Source organism: Silene latifolia, chromosome 8, assembly GCF_048544455.1.
Source record: "Silene latifolia isolate original U9 population chromosome 8, ASM4854445v1, whole genome shotgun sequence".
NCBI lineage: Eukaryota > Viridiplantae > Streptophyta > Magnoliopsida > Caryophyllales > Caryophyllaceae > Silene > Silene latifolia.
The window spans coordinates 11,272,233-11,299,540 of NC_133533.1; the positions used below are offsets into that span (position 1 = coordinate 11,272,233).

Sequence of the window (27,308 nt, forward strand, 5' to 3'; positions counted from 1 at the left end):
TTAATTTGAATGATATTTAAATTATAGTTTTTAGGTAAAATTCAATTTATTTTATTTTATTTTGAATTTATTTTCCCAAGTTTATTTTATTGAAAATAAAATAAATAATTGATTTGAAAATCATTTTATGAGTATATTTGATTTGAAAAGTCATTTATTTTAATTTATTAATTGATTTGAAAAATCGATTTGAAAGTGCTTAAGAAAACTGCTTTTGAACACTTGTTTTTGAGCCTCGACTTTAGCTTGTTTTTGAGCCCGCTTCCTTACCGAATTGGCAATGTAATCTCTGAGTACATTAACCCACCTAGACTAATACCTATCAACCCATGTCTGAACCCTCACAAGCAGCCCACAATTCTCGTCCCAAACTCTCTACAAGCAGCCTCGCAACCCAATCACGCATGCCCTGCTTTGGTAGCTCAACTCAGCGAGCCCAAACCACGCTCCAAACACTACCAAGACCTGCACTCCATTAACCTCTAACCCATACCCTAGTATCCTACCCATATTATCCTAGCTTAATCACCAAGAAAACCCTCCTCAAACCCTCACAAAAATCGATGGACAGCAGCTCATCCGTGAGCTTAGCCTGATCTGCCTCTCTCTTTAACCTATTTTAACTCCTTATAAATACCACCCTTCACTATCCTTTCATTCCTCTAAGTTCTCCATACATCCAAGCATCACATACAAGCTTTAAACCTCAGAAACAAACCCTAAACATCCTCCAAAAACCCTAATAAAACCCGACACAACAAATCGAAACTGCTTGTGTGTCCTCTTCAAAACCCATTCGCTCCTCCATCAAAACTCCATAAAAATTGAGTTTCCTGTTCCAATTAACCACATAACATCCATCTACACATTAGATAAAGATTTACGAGCCAAATTGCTTTTGAGAGTACGAGATTCCTCTAAAAACAGAGTGAAATAACACTGCTTCGTTTACTCCTTCGTCTGTCCAGTTCTGTTTGTAGCTCGCTTCGTGCTCAATAACCCAAAACGAGCAGGGGTTGCTTAAGATCTTTGTTCTCTCTCTTTCTAGTTTCCAAAACATCTTTCGAATCGAATTTTCGTCGTGAAACGAGGGAGATATCACTGTTTTAAAATCGCTGTCCGGAAACTTTCCAAAACGCGTGTTTGCTTTATTCTTCGTCGACGACGGTCTCTCGAGATAAAATCTACCATCGATTACGACCCAAGACGGTATCAACGATACATGTAGGTTGAGGTGCATCAAACTCTCTTTCTTCTCTTTTATTTCGCTTTTTATGCCTTTTTATTGTCTTTTTTGTTTGTTTTTCGCTTGTTTATCGATTGCTTTAAATTAACTATGAAACTAGTTAGTCCGAGTATGAGTTAAAGTACCACCATGAACACCCGTGTTGACTTGAGATGGGAAAAGAAACCGCTTACATCTGCTCGGTCGTACACCTCTCGCCTCATTTACATATCCTCGTGTTCAGTGTAGTGCATAAATAAAACAATTATCTAACTTCGTTCTTCGCTGCACTCTCTTTGTTTCGCCAAATCGACATACACTGTAGACCCGCTGCATGTTAGTTTAACCTCCGATTGTTAACCTATGACGTATTTAGATGACTTTAATTTAATTTAATAAACTAATTAGACACGTATAGGTGGCTTCACGTAGTTATAAAATCAATCGACGATTATCTGTAAATAATTGAATGCATCTCTCTTTCACCTAATTTCTCGCTAGTATAAGAGTGCGTGATTAGCACTTTCTTATTGACACTCGACGAGTTAAATTAAATAGCAGAATTTGACCTAATTAGATCCTTTAGGCCGTGTAGAATGCATCCGCTTACAATCAATCAACATTGTTTTTACTCGCTTTTCAACTTGCTTCTTATCCTCTTCGCAAATCATCTGATCTAATCCAATGAATCTAACTTAGGAACCAGGTTGGCCTTGTCTTGGCCGTGTGAGGGTGGCCGCGTTGGTCTAGCGTCAGGTGGCCGCTTTATTTACCTTTCTCGCTTTGTTTTTATAACCGTTTGTTTCTCTCGCTGTTTCATTGCTTGCAATTTATCGCTTGTTATCGAAAGTCGTATTTTTTCAGCTAGCTTTCTTTTATTGAGTCAAAACCCTTTCAAAACCTTGGTCTTGTTTGGTTAGACTCGATTGTTCTCCAATGCTTGTAGGAGCGCAGTAAACCGCATGTCAGCCGGGGCAACATGGCTCGGTTATGCTAATGCATGCTGTTGGCGTGAGCCTTATGTCTAATTCGAGTGAGATTACGCAAGCACGCATTACGTAGGAGTGACCCAAGGACCGTGGGCCATGTGAGCCAGTGGGCCACCCTCATGTGCACGGGTTTTCAAGGCCCAATGGCCGTGTGTTTTGTGGTCGTGGTTTTCGAGTTGTATGTGAGCAATTGTAATTAGATCGAGTTGTAATTTATTTATCGTCTGTGCTGACGCATGAAATGCCTGGTTTGTAATAGGTAGATCCCAACGGCTCCCCATTCCCCCTAAGTTTGTTTGTTTGCTTTACATGTTGTTAGATCAATCAACCCATATGCTAAATTACAACTTTGACAAAGTTAGTTTAGCTGCATCTAAAACGATATAGAAAATTGCTGTCACATGATAGGTTAAAACAATGCTTGCATATCATTCATCGTAGTAGCTATGACTTTGCTTGAACCGACACTTGATTTCTTAGTAGAGGTATCGTTATCGACGTATGGGTTAGGTGTCCTTGTGGTTTTCCCGAACACGGCTCACCTCTTACTTCAAGATTTATGGTTTGTGGATCACTAAATACCATTGATTACGAGTCATTCTAATCGAGTGATATAGGGTACAAGTCTTTATCTTAATCACTAGTCAGAATGGGCTCTGAGGCTTCATTTAAAGGTAAAGTTTCTTATCAATGTTCAAGTTCAAAAACTTGGTGGTTTCTTCTAATATGTCTTAATTGATCTGAAAGAACCCTAGTCGCATTATGCCTAGTGTGGATCCCGCGGACGTCAGCCTCCCGAGGGCCTTGTCTCACGCCTTGCGACTAGCCGGGGAAAGAGGACCAGTTACACTCGTGTTTTCAGTGGGTCTTTTCCTCCGAGGTGAAACTTGGAAAGAAAGTGCTGGAAAGCAAAACATTACTCATAGTAGCTACGATTCATTGCATAAACCCTTAAGGACTTGCCCGGCCGTCCCAGGCCGCTTCTTCGTGGATGCGTGTGCTTACGTCCCACTACGCCTAGGAAGCTTCACATTGCTCGCTCCACTTCGCTCGCGTGGTTCTTGATGGCATGGGGACGATCTTCTAGGTACTTTACCTTAAGACACCCTCGCTTTATTAAGACCGTAAAAAGGATGGAGGGCATAGACCTTCTTATAGAAGACTTTCCGAGACCTAGAGATGTCTAGGAGCATACATCCTTATAACATGAGAATGACAATGTGCAATGTGTTTTCCGAGTCCTTTTTCAAAAATTCCAAGTCCTTTTAAAACCGAACTTTGAACAACTTACTTTCAAACCTAGCATGATTTTCAAAACTGCTGAATGCTCGCCCAAATAGGACTAGAATTTCGCCCAAACAAGCTTATAGACTTGCAGATGTCGCTCATTTTCAAATCTCATTTTTCAAATCGATCATTCGCTCTTCAAAATCAATCCAAAATGCTTTCTAACCTCAACCAAGCACGAAATGCGCTCGAGGTTCGTGGTCCGGCTGTCATGGCCAGAGCATGGGTTTGCCTAAGAGTCTAGAACACGACCTGTTGGGTCACCCAAGCTCACCCTGGCCTCGAGTCATGTCTGGTCGACTCTTTGGTCTAGAATAGTCCATATCCATAAAAACGTCTGCGCTAGGCCTTATGGACGCTTCACTTGAACCCTCGGGCTATGTTAGCCTCAATCACGGTTTAGTCACACCGAGTCCAGCTTTAGAATCGAAGTTATGACAGCTTGAGTCATGCCGCTTCTGTCAAGTCTAAAATGAACCGATGTCTAAATCAAACTTGAGTCGCACTTTGTTAGTCAACTTTTTAAGTCAAGTCTTTGTTCGGCCAGTTAGGTCGTGGTCCTTGAGTGTGCAGGATCTTACTTTAAATATTGACTCAAGACGGGTTTTCGAGAAAGGCCGCCAAAACCCGACGCCAAGCAATGGAAGATGCTATCAACAATGCTCACGGAGGTCGTGAACCCTCACGATGACCCAATGGATGTGATCGAAGTCTAAGTTGGTTGAAGATTCTCTTCATCTACCCCACCTCGACTGATTTGGAGAAACGGCTCAAGTTCATCGAGGACCGCTTGAAGCTCTCCCAAGGGAAGAATATCCACTCATGGAGAATGTTAGGCTCTATGCCCCAGTTCAGGACAAGTTGTCGCACTAACATGGTACTCGACCGACATCCCAAAGTTCAAGGGTCACTCGAAGATCCAGCTCCACCATGTTGAGGCCTATAAAGGGTACTTAGCAATCAAGGGAGTACTCGCTGATATGCTTCTCAAATTTTCGCCCAATCTCTCGGGTGAACACCCAAAGGCTTGGTTCTATAACTCTCGACCTCAAGAACTTCCCTACTTTCAAGATACTATGTGAGTCTGAGCGACTATGGCCGACAATGTTGAGATTCAAACCAACATAAGAACCTCTGAGGTTACTGACACAAAAAGGAGGAAGGAGGGTTTTACCGAATTCCTCGCAAGATGGCGCAATAAAGCGTGAAGTTAGCTAAAAGCCTGATGAAGTCGAAATGGTAGATAAGTTGCGAAGAATTTACGACCGCTTATCGTGAATGTCTTCAAATACCAAAATTTTGGTTCTTTCAAAGAATTGATAAGGATCGAGATAAAGGTAGAGGACGATGTCCGACTCGTCAAGCTTCGAGAAGCCAAGAAGGATACCAAGGGGCTTCATCATCAAAAGCTAAGCAACCATCATAATGCTCCATTTTGTTGACACCACAATCTCTTAGATGGACAAATAAAAGGCCTCCGCGCCAAGCTCCGAGGGTATTCACCGAGCATCGATGCACTTACGCCTATGCTCTTCAAAGGCTCATGGCCCAGGCGAAAGTTTGGCCTATCGGTCCAACTCCGACTCTCTCCTCACGATCAACAAGGCAAATGGTACAAACCGGGACGCTCACCGTGGCTTCTCTATCAAGGGAAAGGACACGATACCGAAAGGTGCTTTAGACTAAAGCACGAAATTCAAGATATGATTGAGAACTAATCGCTTCCCAATCCCCGCCATAAGTTTCTCAACAACGCCACTAATCCGCTTACGCACTACACTAACTTTGTCTTCTACCAAGATAGTGTCGACTATTTCACTTGATCCGCTGCATGTCGCCTAAAAAGGGGTGTTCACTCAAGAATATTCGAGATTGTTCCGAATTCCTACCAAGCCTCGAGAAACGAGATTACATTCGGGATTTTGTTGTTGATCGTACTCCTTACATAACTGCGGCCGGCAATGAGATCAATGGCGTTTAGCCGAAGTGACGAGGATGATGTTTACTCCTGGCCGAAAGGTGCTACAATTCTCACACCCAAGAAGAAATCTTAAAGGTGAGGGCAAGATGCCCTAGAGCCAAATCATTCGACTAGATCCGGCGCCCACATCGTGTGGAGAAAGCCAAGGATATCCTGAGTAAGGCACCTAAAAGGAGCCCGGCGAGGTCGGGTTCTTGGTGAAGGGCTCACCTCTCGAGGCTTCCCTCATCAAGCAACTCCAAAAGACTAAGGCCTCACGATTCTATCCCGCAACTTATCCTTTGAGCTCTTTCAACATCGCCGGCTTTGTTACAAGCTTTGATGAACATGACCGTGTCGTCAAATACTACTCCCGCGGACATGGTCACTCACACGCCTAATCGGCCTGGCAGATACTAACGTGGTGACATTCTCCCGACGGAGATCCGCTACCGCTCGGTCCACAAAACTCCTGGCCCTCTATATTGCATACCGCAGTCTCAACAAGCATATCCCTGCGACTTTGGTTGACGCACGGATCGGCCACAAACGCACTTCCTCGAAACCGGCGCACATTCTGGGGCTTGAGAAGAATGACTTCATCCCCATCGCATCTGCATGTATGTTCCGGGCATTCGACGAGCACTCGCGGCGCCGAGTGAGTGGACTTGTCGATCCGTAGTGCAGACGAGCAAGTGGAAAAGAAAATAAGTTGCCAAGGATCGACATATGCTCATCCTTCCAACTTATTGGGTTGGAAGGCCCTCGATCCATGTGCAAGGCCGTGAAGATCAACGGCCGTATCGAAAATCAAGGTCCCACTCAACGGCAAGACCGCCACCATTGACGCCACGCCAATCATCGTGGCATGAGGGAGACATTATCTCGGCGCGCGGTCGGGTCACTAATGACGCATGTGGTTTCTAGATTACAACATGATCGAGCCGAACTCCAAAATATGGATCTATATACTGAAGTCATGCGTTCATGTAGGTGATTCTCAAAACCGGAAGTACTTCGCTTCATTATATCCTAGCAAGCGAGGAGGCTTTCGAGTTGAAACCACCCGTAGCTGAGGTGAGTAACCTTCGGGCTCGGATATGAGCCCACCGAGAAAGATCCACTGGAAAAGAGGGGAAGAACGATCAAGATCGAGATATTAAAATGGGACCGCATCACCTAACTCCTCAATGGTCACTTCGTGAAAGTCAGAAGAACTCCTCGCATGGACTTCCGCAACTCTATCTTTGACTCAAAGAAGAACCCTTATGGTCCCAGTGAATCGAAGTATTCTAAGATTGCTACTACATCCTCAAGACATTCTCGACCGTGGATGCCAAGAGGAAACCAAACCGATCCAATAAATGACTTAGAAAGCTAGTGGGTCTCCCTTTTCGTGAAGAGAAGAATCACCAACACCAAACGAAGATTGGGTAAGCATGATCTCGGTGAGCTTAACGGTTCGACCCATCTACTCCTTCATCACCGGCGTGGATCCTCTTAGACCAACACGGATGGCATGGAAAACAATCAAGTGGATCGACAACAGCGACTTCTTTCTGCTTGACAACGGAGAAGGAGAATGTTCGGCTTCAAATGATGTTACCGACCCAGTCTCGAGTCCGAGCCGAGAGTCCCAGTCTCAGATAGGTCCTAAGATCGAGTCTAAGGAGTCATGTGTTGAAAATACCTCTCCCTAGCTTTCCTTCCTATGCACCTTTTCTCAATGGTGGCATTCCTAGGCCTGGTCCCGACACTCCTATCTCGCCACTGCAGTTCTGACTGCACTGGCTCAAATGTTAGCGCATTTCTCGCGCACTTCAAATCAATAATAATAATGAACCAGTTTGCTTACGACTCTGTCTTACTTATCATTGCAACTCAAACTTTGAAAATGATTGTTTTAATAATGACATCGAGACCGAGGTCTAGGATGAACAATATGGTCAAGAAGAAGGAGAATAAAGCGGAAACCACCACTAGCTGATAAAAGGATTGAAGAGTATCTAACGTAAAACTTCATCATCGAAGATACTTGAAAACTATCAATGTGGTACAACCTTAGGAACCACAGAGCTTAAAATAGGAACTACTTTAAGTCCCACTCGAAAGACTGTGGGTTCATTGATTTGTCTGCATGAGTTCAAAGATAGCTTCGCATGGTCCTACAAAAGACATGCCGCATTGATAGTGGAAATTGCAGAGCACGGATCCCAATCAAGCCGTATAAGCTACCAAGGTAAGCTACGCAAAATGCACAACGATTGGTCTTTGAAGGTCTAAGCAAGAAATCGACAAGCAACTCAAAGTCGGGTTCACTGCATGCTCGTAATACTCGACCGTGGCTAACGCTGCTCCAGCGGCTGCAAGAAAGACGGCAAAGTTCGGCTTGTGCTCGACTTCCTCGGATTTAAACAAGGCAAGTCCGAGCGACGATTTCCTCATTACTCTACATCGATATCCTCGCTGACAACACGGCATAAACACGCGCTATTATCCTTGATGGATGGATACGCCGCTATAATCGGGATCAAGATGGCGTAGAGAAGATATGATAAGGATCGTTGTTTAACGCAATGGGGAAACCTATTGCTACATAGTAATGCTTCTTTGGTTGATAAACGCAGTGGGCTACATACCGTAGGACCGCGATAACATTGCTACATGATGTGATTGCACAAGGTAGCTCGAGGTTTATGTCGACGCACATGATTGTCAAGTCAAGAGCCGCGATGGCCACCTCGCGGCTCACGAAATTCTTCCTCGGTGCCGCATCGCGTCAGAGCACATGAGGTTGAATCTACAAAATGCGTATCTCGGAGTCATGATCCTATGAACTGCTGTTTTTAGCCATCAAGTAGCCATCGTGGCATCGAGCGGACCATCAAAATAAAGGCCATATACGGAAATGCTCAACTAAAACCGAGAAGGAAATGAGGTTTCTCGAAGAATCCATAAGTCGGTTCGCAAGGGGCGCTAATTCATGACATGGAGCTTAATCGTCAAGAAATCAAGGTCGGGAACACGCCGCATGGACGATCACCGCTAAGCCGCTACTCGATAAGATCAAAGCAAATACTTATCTTCCTCTCCTGTGCTTAGCCCACCAACGGTCAAGTTACTACTTTTGTTGTATCTACAAAGCCACTGGACATCAAGCAATGGGGGCAATACTGCACAGACAAATGATAAAGAGGAAAGAGCGATTACTACATTAGTAAAAAGTTCTGGAGCATGAAATCAAGTATACTCAACTCAAAAAAGACATGTCTGCTTTTAGTATGAGCACAAAGAAGACGACAGACTACATGCTCGGACCATAGTGTTCCGTGATCCACTCAAGATGGACCCTATCAAATACTTGTTTGAAAAGCCAGCTTAACGGCAGAGTGTCGAAGATGGACTTTAATGCTTTCCGAGTTCGACCTGAAATATGTACCGCTAAAAGTGATAAAGGGAAGGGCGCGGGTATGCATTTCCGCGGAGTAACCCGATAGAAGAAACCGAGGTTTCAGGATACATGGTCGCTTCCCCATCAAGATATCGCTCACATAGACAACGATACGTGGACTCTCTATTTCGATGGAGCATCGAATCATAGGGGATATGGATAGGAGTTCTACTCATTTCACCGTATGTGAACATGTTCCTATTTCATCATGTTGACTTTAACGCCACTAATAACGCTGCCGAATATGACAGCATGCCTACTCGGTTTGCACAAAGGTTTCTGGTGTTAGGCATCAAAAAGCTTGTAGTACATGGGGACTCGCTACTAGTGATCAATCAAGTGGCCGGACGTGGAAAACCCGGCGATAGCTTGGCTCCGCATCATGCCAAAAATCGAAGAACTAGAAAAGTTGTTCACCGAGGTCAAGCACGCACCTCTCCTGCAGATGAAACCAGCTTTGTCGATGCACTATCAAAGCTAGTCGCTTCGATCAACATACCTGATCACATGGATACTATGCCGATATGTGTCGAACTAAGATCATCACCGCCTATGTTAATGTAATCTGAGACACGTAAGAAAACCGAGGCCAACCTCGTATCATGCTATCTCGAATTTAAAGAATCGTGAGAGTATCCACCCGACATGGATAACCGCTGAGCTGCCGCTATTCAATCGCTAGCCAGCCATCATAGAACCAATGACTGACAATTGTACAAGAAGACCGCCGTAACATATCCTTCGCATGGCTGATAGACTCACCAATCGCAGAAAGAGCCGCTGAAGAAGTCCATGACGGAGAGTGTGGCCTCAGTACATGAATGCCATATGCTGGTTTTCAGATAATCATGAGATTAGGGTATTATTGACCAATGATGGAGATAGATCAGTCGCCAATATGCCAAACATTGCCACAATTGTCAAATCTTTCGCGAACATACAAAGCATGTGCCGCCATCACTCATATACACTTTGACATCACCATGGCCTTTCTCAACACGGGGAATCGGACATTATTGAAAGCACAACCCATCCGGAATGGTGGCATTGCTTCATGTTAGTCGCCATCGATTACTTCACGAAATGGGTAGAAGTGAAATCATACAAAGTCCTACAGCAAGGCAGGTAGCAAAGTTCATTCGTAATGAAATCATTTGCAGATATGGGGTGCCGTGATGAGCTCATTAGCGATCATGGCACCTACTTCCGTGCTGAAATCGCTGTAATACTTGAAAAAGTATAAAATCAAACACTACAAGTCGCCACCGTATCGACTCTCAAACAAATGGTGCAAGAGAAGCCGCTAACAAGACAATCACCGTGATTCTGTAAAGATGATCGACAATTATCGCAATGGCCATGAGAAGATATCATGTCGCACTATGGGATATAGTGACGCTCTATTCGCATGCAACCACTCGAGCAACTCCGCTTTACTTAACGTACGGGATGTGAAGGCAGTCAAATGCTATCGATTAGAGGTACCTTCTTAGGATCCTGTTGAAAGTCGTCCTCAAGCCGATCGGCCGCAAGCCGTATGATCTCTTGGTCATGCCTCGACGAGCGACGTATAAAATGCACTACACCATGTTCAACTCTAATCGTAAAAGGATACAAAGGGCGCTGAATAAGAAGGTGAAACCTCGAGGAATAAAAGATGGGGATTTAGTCCTAAAGTCCGTCACGCTATTATTACTCAACTGACCCGAGGGAAAATTCGTCGAATCTGGGCCTACTTACCTGGTAAAGAAGATATTATCCGAGGGGCACATGACTGACAGATCTAGATGGAAATGACTTTGCTAATCCGACGTAATTTGGATCAATCGAAGAAATACTATCCTTAGAACTCACTCTCAATGTCACAAAATAGAAATTCTTGAATTGCAAGGCTCGGGAGCGTAGTCCAGGCGCGTGCAACTTTGCTTCGCTGCTTTTTGTAGCGCAGTAAATCGATGATTGTAGCGTTTGTTTTGTGGAACTACTGTAGCTCGGCTTGATTCTGTTGGATAACAGATACGCGAGGCAGCTCTTTAAAAGAGTACAACCGACTCTTCCTTTAAATAAAATGAAATTTTATGCGTAAACTCGAATTTTTAGACAGATAGTAAGTCTTGATTAAAGATCGGCGATGCCCATTACATCCTTCTCAAAAGAAAAAAGAAAGCAACTAGCAACAAATAATAAGTAGTAGTATTAAATAATAGATTGGAGTCGAAGGCTCCTGTATCTTCTTTTTTTCTCTTTGCTTGGGGTCACGTGACCGAGGCTCCCGTGGAGGAGGGTAGTCGTGTTCTGCTCTAGCGCGCTTCTAGGAGGGATCAGCCACTTCTCCCGGAGGCCCACACTCATCTTTACACTGCGAGCGAGGACCAAGCTCCTTCTAAGGCCGAGCCTGAGCGTGCCTTCGAACCCAACCGGCTTCCACACACCGCCACTGCGGAGTCGGCCTTAGGAGTCTTCTCCTACAGCACTGACTGAGGCCACGGACGAGGATGACAGGTCCGGATGAGCAGTGCTCAGTCTCGAATGAGCTTTCTCTAACCGTTGTAGCAAAGATGCCGAAGTCATATAGATGTAGGTTGTGTAGGGAACATAAACATGAAAACCGCCGGAAAAGAAAGAAGGCGTGAAGAAAAATACAGTAAAACCCACTGAAAGAAAGAGAGTGGACAAAAACAGTAGAAAGCTCCACTTAAAAGAAAGAAGGTGGTGGCAAGAAATGATGAATACTACCTGAAAAGAAAGGAGGCGAGGAGAAGAGTGACAGAACGTTCCTAACAAGAGTGACAGTGTGATGTCTAAGTGTTTCATAAAATTAACTCGTGTTTAGTGTCCGGGCGAAGCCAACGTTGTCCCTTCGTGAGCTTAATCACACCTTGTCAATGCCAAGTGATCTTGATTCTATGTGCCTGAGCACGCCATGCTATACGATATCTCCGTCCTAAGTTCACTTACCTTTGATTCCTCCCATTTACATTTTGCGCTGAACGGCCGATTTACATTTTCTACCGATAAGTCCATATTTGAATTAAAGTCTCACTTTTATTTATTTTTTTGTTTTAGAATGTCCGAGGTCACATTTCATGCTCACCCATCAAGGTTCAATCTCAAACTTAAAAACTTTCAAAATTTCAAACTTTCAAAATACTTTCAAAATTTCTAGACTCTTCTGGGCTCAATCGACCTAAGATCCAAGTGATTCATTTCAATAAAATTTGGGTCGATGACCAATCATTCATTTCAAATTCAATTTTCGTGTCGATGACCCAATTATTCAAAATTATCAATTCAACTTTCGGTCGATGACCCAAGATTTCAAAATGATCCATTTTCAAGACCGATGATCCAAATGCTGCATGTGATGATTATTGCTAGTACGTTTTATGTGTTCCAATTTTAGCAGTGATATGCTTGATCTGGGCTCTAAAGTCTTCGATCTTTAGAGCTATCAGCAATCGGGCTCAGCCGTCTCGGTAAGACCATTATCAAGATGATAATGGATGAACATCCACCAAGCAATTCAATTCAACGAGACATGAAATAGGAAGAATTCGCAGGCTTGAAAGCAAATGATGAAAGCGACGGAACCTCCTGAAGTCCCGACTCCATTTGTGACAAGCGCCACGAGATGATAAATTTTGGGCAAAATGTCAAGATGATGAATTTTGGACATACGCCAGCAGATGATAAACTTTGGGCATGTGTCGCTAGTATCTGTAACTACGCATCGCTGGTTTGATTCTCGCTGTAAACGGATACGTAGGCGCCTAAGGATAAGGCTCAACCCACCATTTATGCAATTATGTGGTCGATGACCAACGACGCATAATTCGACACAACAGGTTAAGAGCCAATCCCCAACTGTTTAGCGTGATGATCTCTTCTTATGGTCATGGTGAGCTTATATACTGCAAGTCCAATGACTATAAACGCACTCGTTAATCCTCAGTCGCAGAGGACTCAGTATACTTTGACTTTCGCTTGTCCAGCTTCTCACCAAAGTGGGGCCTGTGAGATACCCGTATCTCGCTGATATTGGAATTTATAGAGAACCCGGACAAACACCCGCTGATGATAGGACAGGTATTTTTAGTTGTCATTATTATTTGAGCCGTTTACACAAGAGAACGGGCGCTGGGCCGATGATATTTTATTAATTTAAATGATATTGTTCACGTTTTTTTAGGGACGATTTTCGCGATATTTTAAAGATATTTCTAAATTGTGAGTTTTTTTTAGTGAGTCTTATTTGTTATTTTAATGATATTTAAAATATGGTTTTTATAGTAAATTCAGTCGAATTTATTTTATTTTTAGCCGCGATTTTGAATTTATTTTTCTGTTTACGATTGAAAATAAATAAACATTTGATTTGAAAATCATTTTATGAATATATTTTGATTTAAAAAGTCATTTACTTCGACCTTTTTTATTGATTTGAAAAATCATTTGCTTAAGAAAACTTGCTTTCGGAACACTTGCTTTTGAGCTCTGCCTTCCTCGGTTTTTAAGCTTCTCCGCTTTCTTTGTTTTGCCTGCGACTAACCCGAGGCCATTAACCCACTAGACAGACACCGATCCACCTATGTGTCTGAACTCCCTCACATGCAGCCCAAACTTCTGCCCCAAACCCTCACAAGCTAGCCCGCAACCCAGATAACCCGTAGCCCCTCTGCTTCTGCGCAACTATCTCGAGCCCAAACTCCGTCTCCAAACACTACTAAGACCCGTGACTCATTAACTCCTAACCCATACCCTAGTATATCCTACCCATATTATCCTAGCTTAATCACCAAGAAAACCTCTCCTCAAACTCTTTAATAAAAACTGATGGATATAGCCATATGTGGATGTGTCATTGCTCCTTCCTCCTTTTAACCTGGCTTCTTTAAAAACCTCTATAACACTAATTCTTCACCACATACATTCTATTCTAAGTTCTATATCCAACTATCATCATAAGCTTTGAATCAGAAACAAACCCTAACATTCTAAACTCCAAACAAAACTACACAGGAACTGAATCAGGGCTTCAAAACCCGTTTGCTCTCTCCATCAAAACTCCATAAAATTCGAGTTTTTGTTCCTAATAACTACATAACATCCATCTACATATTAGATAAAGATTTACGAGCCAAATTGCCCTTTGAGAGTACATTAGATCTCAAAAACAGAGTGAAATAACACTGTTTTCGCTTTATTTGTCTGTCCAGTTCTGTTTTGTGCTTTTTCGTGCCCATTAACCCAAATCGAGCAGGGGTTGCTTTAAGATCCTTGTTCTCCTCTCTTCCTAGTTTCCAAAACATCTTTCGAATCGAATTTTCGCGTGGAAACGAGGAGATATCAATGTTTTAAAATCGCATGTCCGAAACTTTCCAAAACGCGTGTTTGCTTTATTTCTTTCGTCGACGATGCCCTCGAGATAAAATCTACCATCGACATGCACTTCAAGACGAAGTCAACGATACATGTAGGTTGAGGTGCATCAAATCCCCTCTCTCTTTTCTTTATTTCGTTTTATGCCTTTTTTTATTGTCTTTTTGTTTGTTTTTTCACTTGTTTATCATTGTTTTTTAAATTAACTATGAAACCAGTTAGTCCGAAAGGAGTTAAAGTACTACCATGAACACCATGGACTGAGATGGAAAAGAAACCGCTATCCTGGTCGGTCAATCACCTCGGCCTCTATTTTACATATCCTCGTGGTTCGTAAATATAAATAAAACAATTGTTCAACTTTCGCTAATTCTTTGTTGCTTCCTCAAGCAACTACATGCCTTAGGACCCGCTAACAGTTAGTTTAACTCTGATTGTTAACCATGACACATTAGGCGCATCGACATGTTTTAAACCAACTAACAATTCTGTAAATACTGAACGACTTTTCTATCACTTGATTTCGCCAGCATAGGAGCGCGTTGATTACACCTTCCTATTAACACCACGGTAAGCGTTAATCTGCGATATTCGACCCACTGGGACCCTTAGGTCAGAATAAACACACTTTGGCGCATAATCAATCAACATTGCTTTTTTACTAGCTTTCAACTTGTTTCTTATCCCTTTCGCAATCATTCGATCTCAATCAATGAATCTAACTTAGGAACCAGGTTGGCCTTGTCCTGGCCGAGGGTGAGTCGTTGGCTGTGGTGCAGGCTGCTTTATTTACCTTTCTCTGCTGTTTGTTTTTATACCGCTTGCTTTCTCTTGTTTCATTGTTTGTAATTTATCATTTGTTATCGAAGCTTGCATTTTTTCAAGTTAGCTTTCTTTATTGAGTCAAAACCTTTTCAAAACCTTGGTCTTGTTTGGTTAGACGGTTGTTCCCCAATGCTTGTAGAGCGTGAGTAAACCGACATGTCGTCGAAAGCAACATGGCCTCGCTTATGCTAATGCATAGCTTTGGAAGCGTAGGCCCTATGTCTAATTCAGATGAGATTAGGCCGAGCACGCATTACGCAGGAGTGACCCATGACCGTGGGCCATGTGAGCCGTGGCCACCCTCATGTGCACGGTTCTGTTATCATCAACATAAGGAACCCAACAGACAGTATTCATAATTCGATATTGGTGAAGATAAATTTTTATTAATAATCTTAATTACATCATAAGATGGATGGCCTAACTTATGATACCAAGATAATGAAGTGGTTCCTTTGACAGCGGTTTTGGCAATTGGTTGTTGAGGACACCACTCATAAATTCCTTGCTTAACTCGGCCCTGGAGCAGTGTTCTCCCCGATGAGATTTCCTTTAAACAAAACAAATCAGGTGAGAAAGTTATAAAAGCATTATTATCTTTACATAACTGGGAAATTGATAGAATATTGCGAGAAATGGTTGGAACGTGCAACACGTTATTAAATTGAAGGGATTGAAGAGTAAACGAACCTATGTTTTCAATCGGGAGAGCAGATCCATCTCCTATGATGAGATCGTCCATGCCAGTATAGGGGGAATGAAAAGCTAAGGTGTCCAGATCGTGGGTGATATGATTGGTAGCGCCGCTGTCAAGTAGGAAGTTTGGGTTCGGTGGCGATGCGCCGTAGGTGGCTGAGTGGGCTTGGGGTTGTTGGTGGTTATGGCGATTAGAAGGTGGCGCCGGAAAAACGATTGTTGGAAAAAGTTTCCTGAATAAAGGACAGTCGGCGATAACATGGCATGTCTGACGGCACCACTGACATCGCCCTTTAAAGGGTCGGGGATTAGGGTTGGTGGTGGGGTGGTTCAGATTGGTGGTTTGTGGGTAATTAGGGTTGGGCTGATTGCGGGTATAATTGCGGTGGTGGTTCTGGCGATATGCGGCATTCACAGATGGGGCGAAATGGTTGGTGGTTTCTTGGTGTTTGACAATCAATTCATGTTGAAGCAATTTTTCATGTAATGCTTCAAAACTGATGGGTGTATCACGAGCTCTAATGGCATTGATGACGGGTTTGTAGAGCTCGTAGTCAAGGCCCTTTAGGACCTGGGAAATGACATCCTCGGGATCAAGGATTTTGCCCATAAGGGCGAGTTGGTCTACACACGCTTTGATCGAGTGTATATAGTCCGAGATGGTTTGATCCGTTTTTTTAACAATGGAGTCAAATTTTTGTTTGAGTTGCATAATATGCGCACGCGAGGGGTTTGCGTAGGTATGGGCAAGGATGTCCCAAGCCTCCTTAGCGGTTTTAGCCCTTACAATTAAGGATTGAAGGGCAGAAGAGCTGGTACCCATTAAGGCACCTAAAATCAACCCGTCTTGCTTGAGCCAAGTCAAGTAGGCGGGATTGGGTTGTTCCTTTTTCTCAGAATCAAGGGTGGTGGCGGGTGGTGGAGACTCGGATCCATCCAGGAATCCGAGTAAACTGAACCCGAAAAGTATATTTGTTAACTGAAAGTGCCACGCAGAATAGTTGAGTGGTGTCAACTTAACGACATGGTTAAGGTTGAGAGCAGTTAAGGGTTTTGTGGTTTCATGCGGGTTTGGGATTTGGGTTTCTTGCACGGTGTTTGTCATGGCGGAATAGGGTTGAGGTAAGGGTGGGGTGATGCGCTTAAAGGTGAAGCGTTTTGGTCGGAGGTTGTTTATTGCGGATCGTTGATAGCTCTTGGATACCATATAAGATGAGGTTAGTAAATGTTTTTGATAATTATTACTGATGAATGAATTGCATATTTATAGGATTTACAAGGCTAATGACAGTAAGAATAAATACTATAATTACAATGATACACAAATATAATCTTCCCATATTTGCAATATGAACATGATTAAGTTCCCTTGATTTTAGGAGGTAATTGAGAGGATGACTGTTGACTTGATATGCTGACAGTATTTGTGGGGATATTTTGATTTGCAGATATATGGTTAATAGAAAGGTAAATTAAAATTTCAGAAACATACCTCGTTTGGCATAATTATCAATGACACACCTTCACTTATACCGCCAGATTCAATTTTACCCATAAAAACAGTTCCCATACTTCTGAATTTATTGGTAATGGGCATCCTGCAGTTGAAACTCAAAATATAAGAGCAACTGAAAATAAATAAGCCTCCATAGTGTCCCATAAGAGATAACAAAAGAGCAAAAGAAGGCTACGCATCATTAACATCACCCCATGCTTCAAAAGCTTTCATCTATGCGAGGTAAGCGGGTTGGATGTACACAGACTAACATACTTACCAATGTGTAATGAAGAGTGTTTCAGGATGACCTGATAAAATTCTGTCGAGAATAACATTGATCGTTCAATACTTCACAATATAAGAGGTGTGGGCAATTTAGTAAGGCATTTTGCTTTATTACATCATATTCCAAAACTGATGATCAGTGAGTCTTTTGCATTTTTAAAGATAAAAAGACAAAACCTAAAGAAGGGTACACATGATATAATATAAATTTCCAAATAATTGCCAAATTTATGTGAACGAATCGGACAAAGAAGCGCAGGTTCGGGAATAAATCTTAGGTGGGTAAAAGTAATTCAACTATAAGAAGTAGCAGAACATTGACTTCCTACAGAAAATTGTATGTCCAACGATGACAAGTAGCAGAACATTGTCAGAAATGCATGCATTTCAGGACAGTTTCAGAAATGCATTTGGCAATCTCAAACTCAAATTACATTACAGAAGCAGTAATATATATACAAGCATGATACAGCAACTCGTGAACAGCAGTACAACATTATGCCACAGCCCACAGGAGACAAATAACCTACAATTATTATGATGTCTAATAAACATAACCTAGGAAAATGAGTTCAGGACAAAGGAACATTTCCAGGTCACAAAAACAGCATCAAGAAACTAAGCACAACTCATTAAAGGGATGGTTTCTGTGATTGCATCTGCCATCCCGAGCCCAGGTTAGAACCAAGACCAAACTCCAAAGGTATCATATTATACAGCTGACAGCAATGACTGCAGAGTGCAGGCATTAGCACAGGCTCGAGCAAGTTCATACAACATCAGCTCACCCTCTGTGTGCCTCTAACCAGCATAATCATAGATGACAGAAAGCTGAAAGGCACACAGGGATGTGTTAAGTGGTTAACATGGTTCGTGACCACAAAAGTGAAATCCAATTTCACTACAGGAAGTGACCTAAAATACCTGCCAGATTCTAGCTCAATCCAGCGAGATTAAACAAACAAAAAAAAAAAAGTTCAAAGAGCACCATCAATTATTTTTGACGTGAATATTCTTGGCAATGCACATATGATAAATCCACAATAGTCAGATTAGCATGTTGCACTAATACTGAAGGAGGACTAGAAGTTGACTATTAGACATACCTAAGGGGGCCAACAGGATCTCTTACAGGGCCTTCAATAACATCCATTGCTTTCAAAAGAGATGGACCGCCCCACCATGCACATACAGATTTGTTGACTCTTTCCTTCATGTTTGTTCCGAGCAGACCAGATATAGGAAGAAACTGGACATCTGAGAACATCCAGCCAGAAAAGATTAAGATATCAAACACACAATTTCAGCTTTCTGAGTTGTGACATAAAACTGGGCTTGCTTCATCCAGACAATGGGAGAAGCAATTATGAGGCTTATTCCCTAATTGTTCAGACATAAAAAAAAAATACTATTTTTTTGCATGTTTATAGAGATTATAAATTCAGATAATGCAGAAAATCACCTTTGTTGACATTGTAGTCTGAGCTATTCAGAAAAGGAATCATCTTAGATTCTATCTCATCATACCTGGAAACAAAAAAACTTGAGCAATCAAACAGCTAGAAAATGCTCAGTATAATATGGTTCTAGATGTGTAAACAACGGAAGAGGTGGTTAAACTGGCAACGACGGATAAAGGAACATTAAACGGGTAATCACTAAATTTGGCAGACTACAATGCTATGTTGCTGATAGCTATTACAAGTCTACAATTGTTCTGAATCCACTGCAGCTGCAGAGGTAAAGCTTTGCTAACATTTTCTGATTCTTTTATCAAGCTGAAAGTGTATGAACTATGACTAAGGGATGTGACTAACAGCAGGGTCTGTTAAAATAAATTCAATAGCAACACGCTGATCTACCACTGTTAAATAAAGCTTTCAACCCATTTTTACTGTCCTCATTTCATTTTGATAGCCAAACCAAATCCTACAAAAATAAGGAACAACAGTTGTATGTAGTATAAACCTTTCTTTTGACTAGTTGACAGTAGTATCATCCATCTTGTTAACCACAACTAAGAGTTTAGTGACACCCAGGGTTTTTGCAAACATGGCATGTTCTCGAGTCTGTCCACCTTTCTCAAATCCAGTTTCAAACTCCCCTTTCCGAGCAGAAATGACCTACACATTATTTATTATGGAGGAAGGGAGTGGGTGAATATACATATAGGTCAAAAGTAGATGATAAAAGCAAAAAGTAAAAATTCAAAGCCAACACCCCTGTGTGCATACCAGAACGCCTATGTCAGCTTGTGATGCGCCACTGATCATATTTGGTACATAGCTTTTATGACCCTGCAGAAAATATTGATATTCCATCAGCCATAAAAGAAAATAAATGTAATTGGAAGGACACCGCAATTACACTACTTCAAGAAAATCAAATCAACATGAAACAACCATTGAACAACCTTCACTCATTAATCCTCAGGCATAATTAATTGATGTTAAACATCTTTTTTATATGCATATCATCTGAATATAAATTTACCCGCGCAATGTCAAATCAAGACTCAATAATGTAAGGCTCTAGAAACAAGATATAGGTCACATTACAAGGATAGATGAAATTTATAAAAAGGTAACAACAAAACATAATCCCATTACTAGAATTCAAGAGAATGAAATCATTATTTACCGGTGCATCCAAGATTCTAAACCTAGTAGTTTCACTCTCGAAATATGGTCTACCAACTTCAACAGTCTTGCCCTGCCATCAGAATCAAGCAACCAAAACGTTAATGCTACAAAATTTCCACAATTTACAAACAAAATTAGCACTGCGCATCCGACAATGAGCTACAAATAAATGGTCAAGATCATGCAATTAACTCGGGCTTGGGATATATACCTTAGAATGTTCCTTTTCATTAGTATCCATGATATATGCCATGTACCTGACACGCAATTATATTTTTAGCCAAGTATGCACATAGGATTCTCCAATGCACTTGTTTCTTGATAATCAAAATCTAAAGGTCTGTAGCAAATAGCATAGCTTCTCAAAAAATAGTCTCACCAATTGTTCTTGGCTTTATCCTTGGCTACTTTCTCATACTTCTTGATTGTACACTCATCAACTTTCCCACTGAGTAAAAGTATCTGACCACCAATTGTGGACTTACCAGCACCTACAACAACAAAATTAAGGACATTATAGACATGAATATGCAGAAAAATTCAGTTCAAGAATCAACTGACCACAGCACACGCTTATAAATTAAACACGAGCTACAAAATTCCCAACAAATACATTCAATAATAAAGCGCTTTGATGACATATATATCATATAAATTCAAAAATAGAATGCTTATGAAATGTTGGAGGAAGTTAACTCACCAACATGGCCAATAAAGACAACATTTAAATGACGTTTTCTATTTGCAAAGTTACTAACATATATCTTTTCCTGCCAATCAATGATTGTCTCGAACCTTAATTCCCTATTTTCTGGAAATTTGAACCCATATCTTACGGTGTCTATTTGCAAAGTTACTAACAGATATCTTTTCCTGCCAATCAACAAACTTGGGTCCCCTTTTTTGATCAACATATCTTACGGTGTCTTTCCTAATCCATATTTGCTTTATTACTTTAATGTTCTTGTTAATGTCATCAAATCTTTTTCTACAACCATTGAAAACATGACCATTCTTACCACAATAGTTGCAAATAATGTACTCGGGAAGACCCACGTATTTCCTTCTTCTAAAATCAGTTTTAGGCTTCTGGATGTAACAGTCTGTCTGACTGTTCTATTTGAAGCCCAAACCAGCCACTTTGTTACATCTCTCGGTTTGACTTGTGAGAAAGTTTAACACGGTTTGGATTCCTTCCCATTTTTCAGTGATGTTTTTAGCTTTAACAAGTTTATTGGTCAAGTCATGGACTCTTGAGAGGAGATGCAAATTCTTTTCTTTTTCCCACTTGAGCTCATCATTGTTTACACTTTCTAAACACAACCTTTTCTCAACTATGAAGTCATGGGTGTGGCTATTGAGCTTAGACACGAGATATCCGATTTTTTCTTTGGACTCTTCATATTTAGAAGTCATCTTATCAAGACGTTTGTTTAGATCAACGAATTCATCGGATCGACATGAGAATACTTCGAATAATATAGAGAGATTAAACGAGTATTAAAATGAATGTTTGCTGAAGTATGAAAGCAACAACTGTTCTGACTGTAGCTATTTGTCTCAGTTTATGGAGTACAGACTGCAGACCAAATGTGACAGTATGAAGAATTGTTACTTCGAAAGTTTAAGCAAAGCACAGCAAACGAAATAAAGAGCAGCGGAATAAAACAAAGAAAATCAAACACGAGATTTTTGAATTGGTTCGGCAAGAACTCAAGTGCTTATGTCATATCTACTTTTTATTGATTAATTTTAGTGATCTACTCCGACTACTAAAAAACCCGTACAATAAAAAGACAACAACCTACTCCGGTTGTGACACAAGTTCAAGAACTACTCCGTTCTTAGAACAAGCGAACTCGCAACCTACTCCGGTTGCCAAAGAGTTGAAGACTACTCCGTCCTAAACTCTACACACAAACTTAGAATGTTATAAGGATCAAGTTTCCACTAGCTTATTCTTAAGAAAGAATTGAGATGGACAACTTTTACAAGATCAACAATTCATAAGTGAGAGAGTCTAGTATATTAAAGTAACAGTAGCCATGATTGTAACACTTGAAGACGTTTAAAAGTTTTGCAAAGTAAAGACTCGGTTTTTAAGCTTTGAAAAACAATTTGCAAATTTAGATTAAATCTCAGAAAAAGTCTTGAAGAAATGAGAGGAAGAGGCACGCCTTTTATAGAGAGGATGAGCAAGAGAGTTGTTAGGGTTTTGAGGGTCAAAGACCATCACATGTGATGAGTCTCAACAACTTCCCAAACTTGCACCAAAGAAGGTTCTTATTCAAAAGGCAAAAGAGAGAAAGAGTGTTTGTAATTATCCAAAAGAGATCATGCAATTTCAGAAAACAAAGAAGGGAAAACAAGTAACATGATGACAAGCTTTCACAAAAATGGCAAAAAGCAAACCTTGTTTTATGAAAGACAAAAGAGTCAAATTTGCACAAAGGGGAAACAATTTGAAATGATAATTATTCAAACCACTTTTTCTAGAAGGCCAAATCCTTGTAAAAATCTGAAAGTTATCTTTCAAAATATAAGACACGTAAATGGCTTTTGAAAGATACGAAAGTGTTCAAGTGTTACGAATTGAGGCAACAGTTCAGGCTGCTGTTACTTGTGAAAGTAACAGTGGTCTTGACTGTTTCTATTACTCTAAAATACTTTACTTTCAAACTTGTACATTAGATGACGCTTAGGACTCAATACAATAGGATGATCAACAACTCAACACTTCTTAATCCAAGCTTGATTTAACCATAAATCTTGAAAAGGTAAACTTAAGAAGGCACACATTAAATGGGCATGTTATCATCAATCAAAGGAACCCAACAGCTACAACCGTCTGCCCACCACGGCAACGTGTTCTTCCTATATAAGTATTATTTACTAAATCTTGAGGTGAAAGTTCAGGAGCTTCTTTTCCTGCAATCAGCATTGCTGCGCGCGAGGCCTCCGCAACCACCCACGCCCAACAAGCAGCTGCATAAATTCAAGTTTTGAGTAACAACAACCTGGATATTCAAGTTTTGTTATTTGTGCATCGAAATTTTTATAAATCAACATGACTGGGATGTTGAGATATGTTCCCAGTTATGTTGAGATATGAATATATATATCACAAGTAGCTTACAACTGCACGAGCATATATAAATAATATATATCTAAGAGCATGTTTGGCCTTGATTCTCAAAAATGAGTTTTTGTTTGTTCAAGCTTAATTTTTCAAAAGTGTTTTTCAAAAGCAGAAACAACAAATAGTTGCTTCTATTTCTATGGGTAAAAATATGGATTTTTAGCCTTTGAGAATTTTTGTTTAACTTTTAAAAAACGATGTGTTTGGCCAAAAAGTGTTTTTGAGTCCAAAAACACTTTTACAAACTAGGCCAAACATACACTTAAATGGACAAATGCAGAATAACAATTAAGGCTCCGTTTGAGATAGCTTATTTTTCTGAAACTGTTTGACAAATAGCTTATTTGCCCAAATAAGCTACCTGAAATGAGATGCTACCTAGAGTAGAATTTCACATTTCGGATACCTAATTCTTGGTAATATTACCTTTTTACCCTTTCTATTTATAATATATTAAATAATGGGTTTTTCTACATGATAACCTTGTGTTTTTTCAAATTTTACATGGTAACCCTACTTTTCCGAGAACACACATGGTAACCTTCAACTCTATTAATACGTATCGTCGTAACCCTAAGCTTTTTTTTTCGTCATTTTGTATGTTAAGTATGTGATGTGGCCAATTAAACTTTGAGAACTTTAACATGATAACCCTGTATTTTTAAAAATTATATAAGATAACCCTACTTTTTCTACAAATCACATGTTCTTAAAAACAAATTCCGTTAATTAATCTTATTTTCACAATTTTACTCAATTACACCCAAATTGTCAATCCACCTTCACTACCCTTCAATTACCTAAGTTTTGAAAGAAAAATCTAGTAAGAACTTTGTTCGATATCAAAAACTTACCGACAAGATATTCTAAATACCAAAGTAAAAAAAGTACTCAATACCGAGCATACCGAGCATTATAATAATCAATCCCAATTTTGATTCATAGTTTAATCTAATTAATTTTTTTTTTCAAAACCTTGTCAAATACTCCCAAACTGAAAATGTTGCAAACACAACAATGACTTATTTCAATATTCGACAAAATGGCACAATAAAGTTGGGTATAATTGAGAAGTGAAGTCTCATTTGTAAACAATGGCTTAATAGTGGATTTCTTTATTAACTATTAATTGAACCCAATTTGGAGATTCATGGTAATGATACCTTAAAGAGATGATGATACTAAGATTGACATTTTGCCTGAGTAATCGAGTAAAAAAAGGTTAAGAATGATAATTTGAGGAACTAATATGTACCTGTAAGAGTGTTTCTTTTGTAAAAATAAACACAAAAACAAATAGAGTTATCTTGTAGATTTTTCTTAAAAAAAAGACAGGGTTATATTATAGAAAATCTCAAATTCAATTGACCACGTCATATACTTAACAGAAAATATTAACGGAAAAAAAAGTTTAAGGTCACGGCAATACATATTAATAAAGTTGAAGGTTACCATATGTCTTCTCTGAAAACTAGATTTACCATGTAGAATTTGAAAAAACACAAGGTTACCATGTAGAAAAACCCTTAAATAATTGTTATATCCATTTATCAAAATAAGCTACATTTTCAGTTAGTTTGCCAAACAATTTTTTATATAATCAGTCACCTTACAAGTTCCTAATTTTCAGTTACCTTATGAGCTACCTTTTCAGGTTCCAGCTAACTTTTCAGTTTTCAGCTACTTTAGTTTTCATTCACCTTACAATTTTTTTATATAATCAGTCACCTTACAATTTTTTTATATAATCAGTCACCTTACAAATAGCTTATTAAACCTACAATAGTTTTCATTCACTAATCCTCCATTTAATAACTATTACTCGTGAACTTCCAAATTACAAACTATATTTCATGGTTGAATTAAAAAATTACAAAAAAAAAATCTGTAACTTACCAAAATTCACATCAAAATTTCTTAATTTACAATTAAAATTCTTATATTACAATAAAAAGAAATGTTAGTGAATCGATTAACATTTTTCATAGTAATATATAGCTCATAAAAGTTATACATTTATTTATTTATTTCAAATTACACAAACTTGAAAAAAAAAACAAAAACAATGAGTAGCTTAATAATATTCTTAAACGTAAAATTACGGCATTTTATATTCAACCATTATTTAAGTTCAACCCACGATAATTTTCACATAAGTCCAATGATTTTCTTAAAGGCATCGTCGAATTTTCTCACAAGTCTCTTCTAATATCCTACCCTACCTTATCTGTTACTCCATTTAACTCTCATACTAATTTCGCAATAATTCCTACCGCCATAAAGATTATAAAAAGCAACCCACTATATACAACCCTTTGAATGCTTTTGTATTTTTCCTAATAAATATTTATGTCATTTAAAGTTTGTGAACACTAATTTTAATGTACATTATTTGACTTCCAAATTAGCATTATTTAGCCTCTCCTATTTAAGAACGTCTCACTTGTTTTCCTCCAAAACAATCATTTGTGGGTGGTAAAAATTTGTAGTATTTTCTTTAACTTGAATTTGGAATGACGAAATACTAATTTGTGTATTATTTTTTTATTGTACTTTTGTTTTGTAGGTGATACGAAAGGAAGACCTTGTGGTGAAGTCGTTTGGTTAGCGGCTAACTCTTGATGCCATGCATACTCCACAAGTAAATTTACTTTTTATACAAATAACAATTTCAATATTTCAATTTGGTTTTAAAGTTTTCTAATTCGTACATAATCAAATTCTAAAATTTATGAATCTTTATTAGTTGATGATCAAAATTAAAGAATAAGCATATGATCAATGATGAAATAAATTCCGATTTCATTTGATATTCACCAAAAAAATTAACTATCTAAATTTTTAATTTTCCTAGAGATAATCCGTGATTTTCACGGGTTACAAAATTAGTTTTAACTAAAAAAGATAATAAAAAAGTAAAAAAAAAACATGAAAGGACAAAGTAGCAATTAATCTACTAATTATCCACATTATGTAAATCATCATCTTCCACGCATTACTTCACTTCATAACCACAATATCTCTACTTAATGGCAAATTTTTCATATTCTACAATTATGAGATCAATTCAATAAAAATTTGCCTAAAAAGATGATCAATTGATAAGAAATCTAACACATTCCTAGAAAAAAAATGACATAAAAAGTTGTCTATTTTCACCTATATATTTTATTTTGGTTTGATTTTTCAAAAAAAAAAAATCATATTTTTGCTTTGTGGTGAGTTGAAGTCAAATTAATGAACAAGATTTTTAAGAGATAAAAGAGAACTAGAATAAAAAAGAGAACAACATGACACGTATTTGTATTGTATAATTCGTTATTGCCATTATCGAATGTTGTTAAAGATACTTGAGATCGTCGTTAATCAAATATAATCATCCATTATGCCGAATGGAGGTCCAACTTTGTTAAATAAAACCCTAACTTGATCAAATTGTATAATTTTTTATTTTAGTCTCACATTTTAAATAGCAATGTAATGTTTTGTGATATTTTTAATATATTCGTAACTGTTAATGTATATTTAATTTATTGAGAATTTGAGATTGATATTAACAACATATTACAAATGTATCAACCAAAACAAATTTAGTGTAGATATAATATTCCTTATGTTTTTATCAAGTGACTTAAAAATAAATTTATACTTTCTTTGTATAAATAGTATACCTTTTAATTTTAATGTAAAAATGTCTTTGTCTATTACACACTTCTCATTTAAATTGTTTTTACTTGATTAAACGTTACAACGGTTAATAGAAAATGAGGGAAAATAGTAATTTACTTTATAAAATATCATTGTTATTTCCAAACGTACAGGAAAAATAAAAATAAGTATATACCTATGATTAACAGTTTAACACTTCTTATTATCATTTTGATAGAATTGGACTAAGAAAAATATAATTCAGTCATCGAACAAAATTTATA

The 27,308-nt window shown here is 39.1% G+C and overlaps 1 pseudogene; it reads right to left on the reverse strand.

The window, feature by feature from the left end:
* Positions 1-15,369: 15,369 nt before the first annotated feature.
* LOC141594668 (uncharacterized) lies at positions 15,370-21,653 on the reverse strand (annotated as a pseudogene).
* Between the last annotated feature and the right edge of the window lie 5,655 nt (positions 21,654-27,308).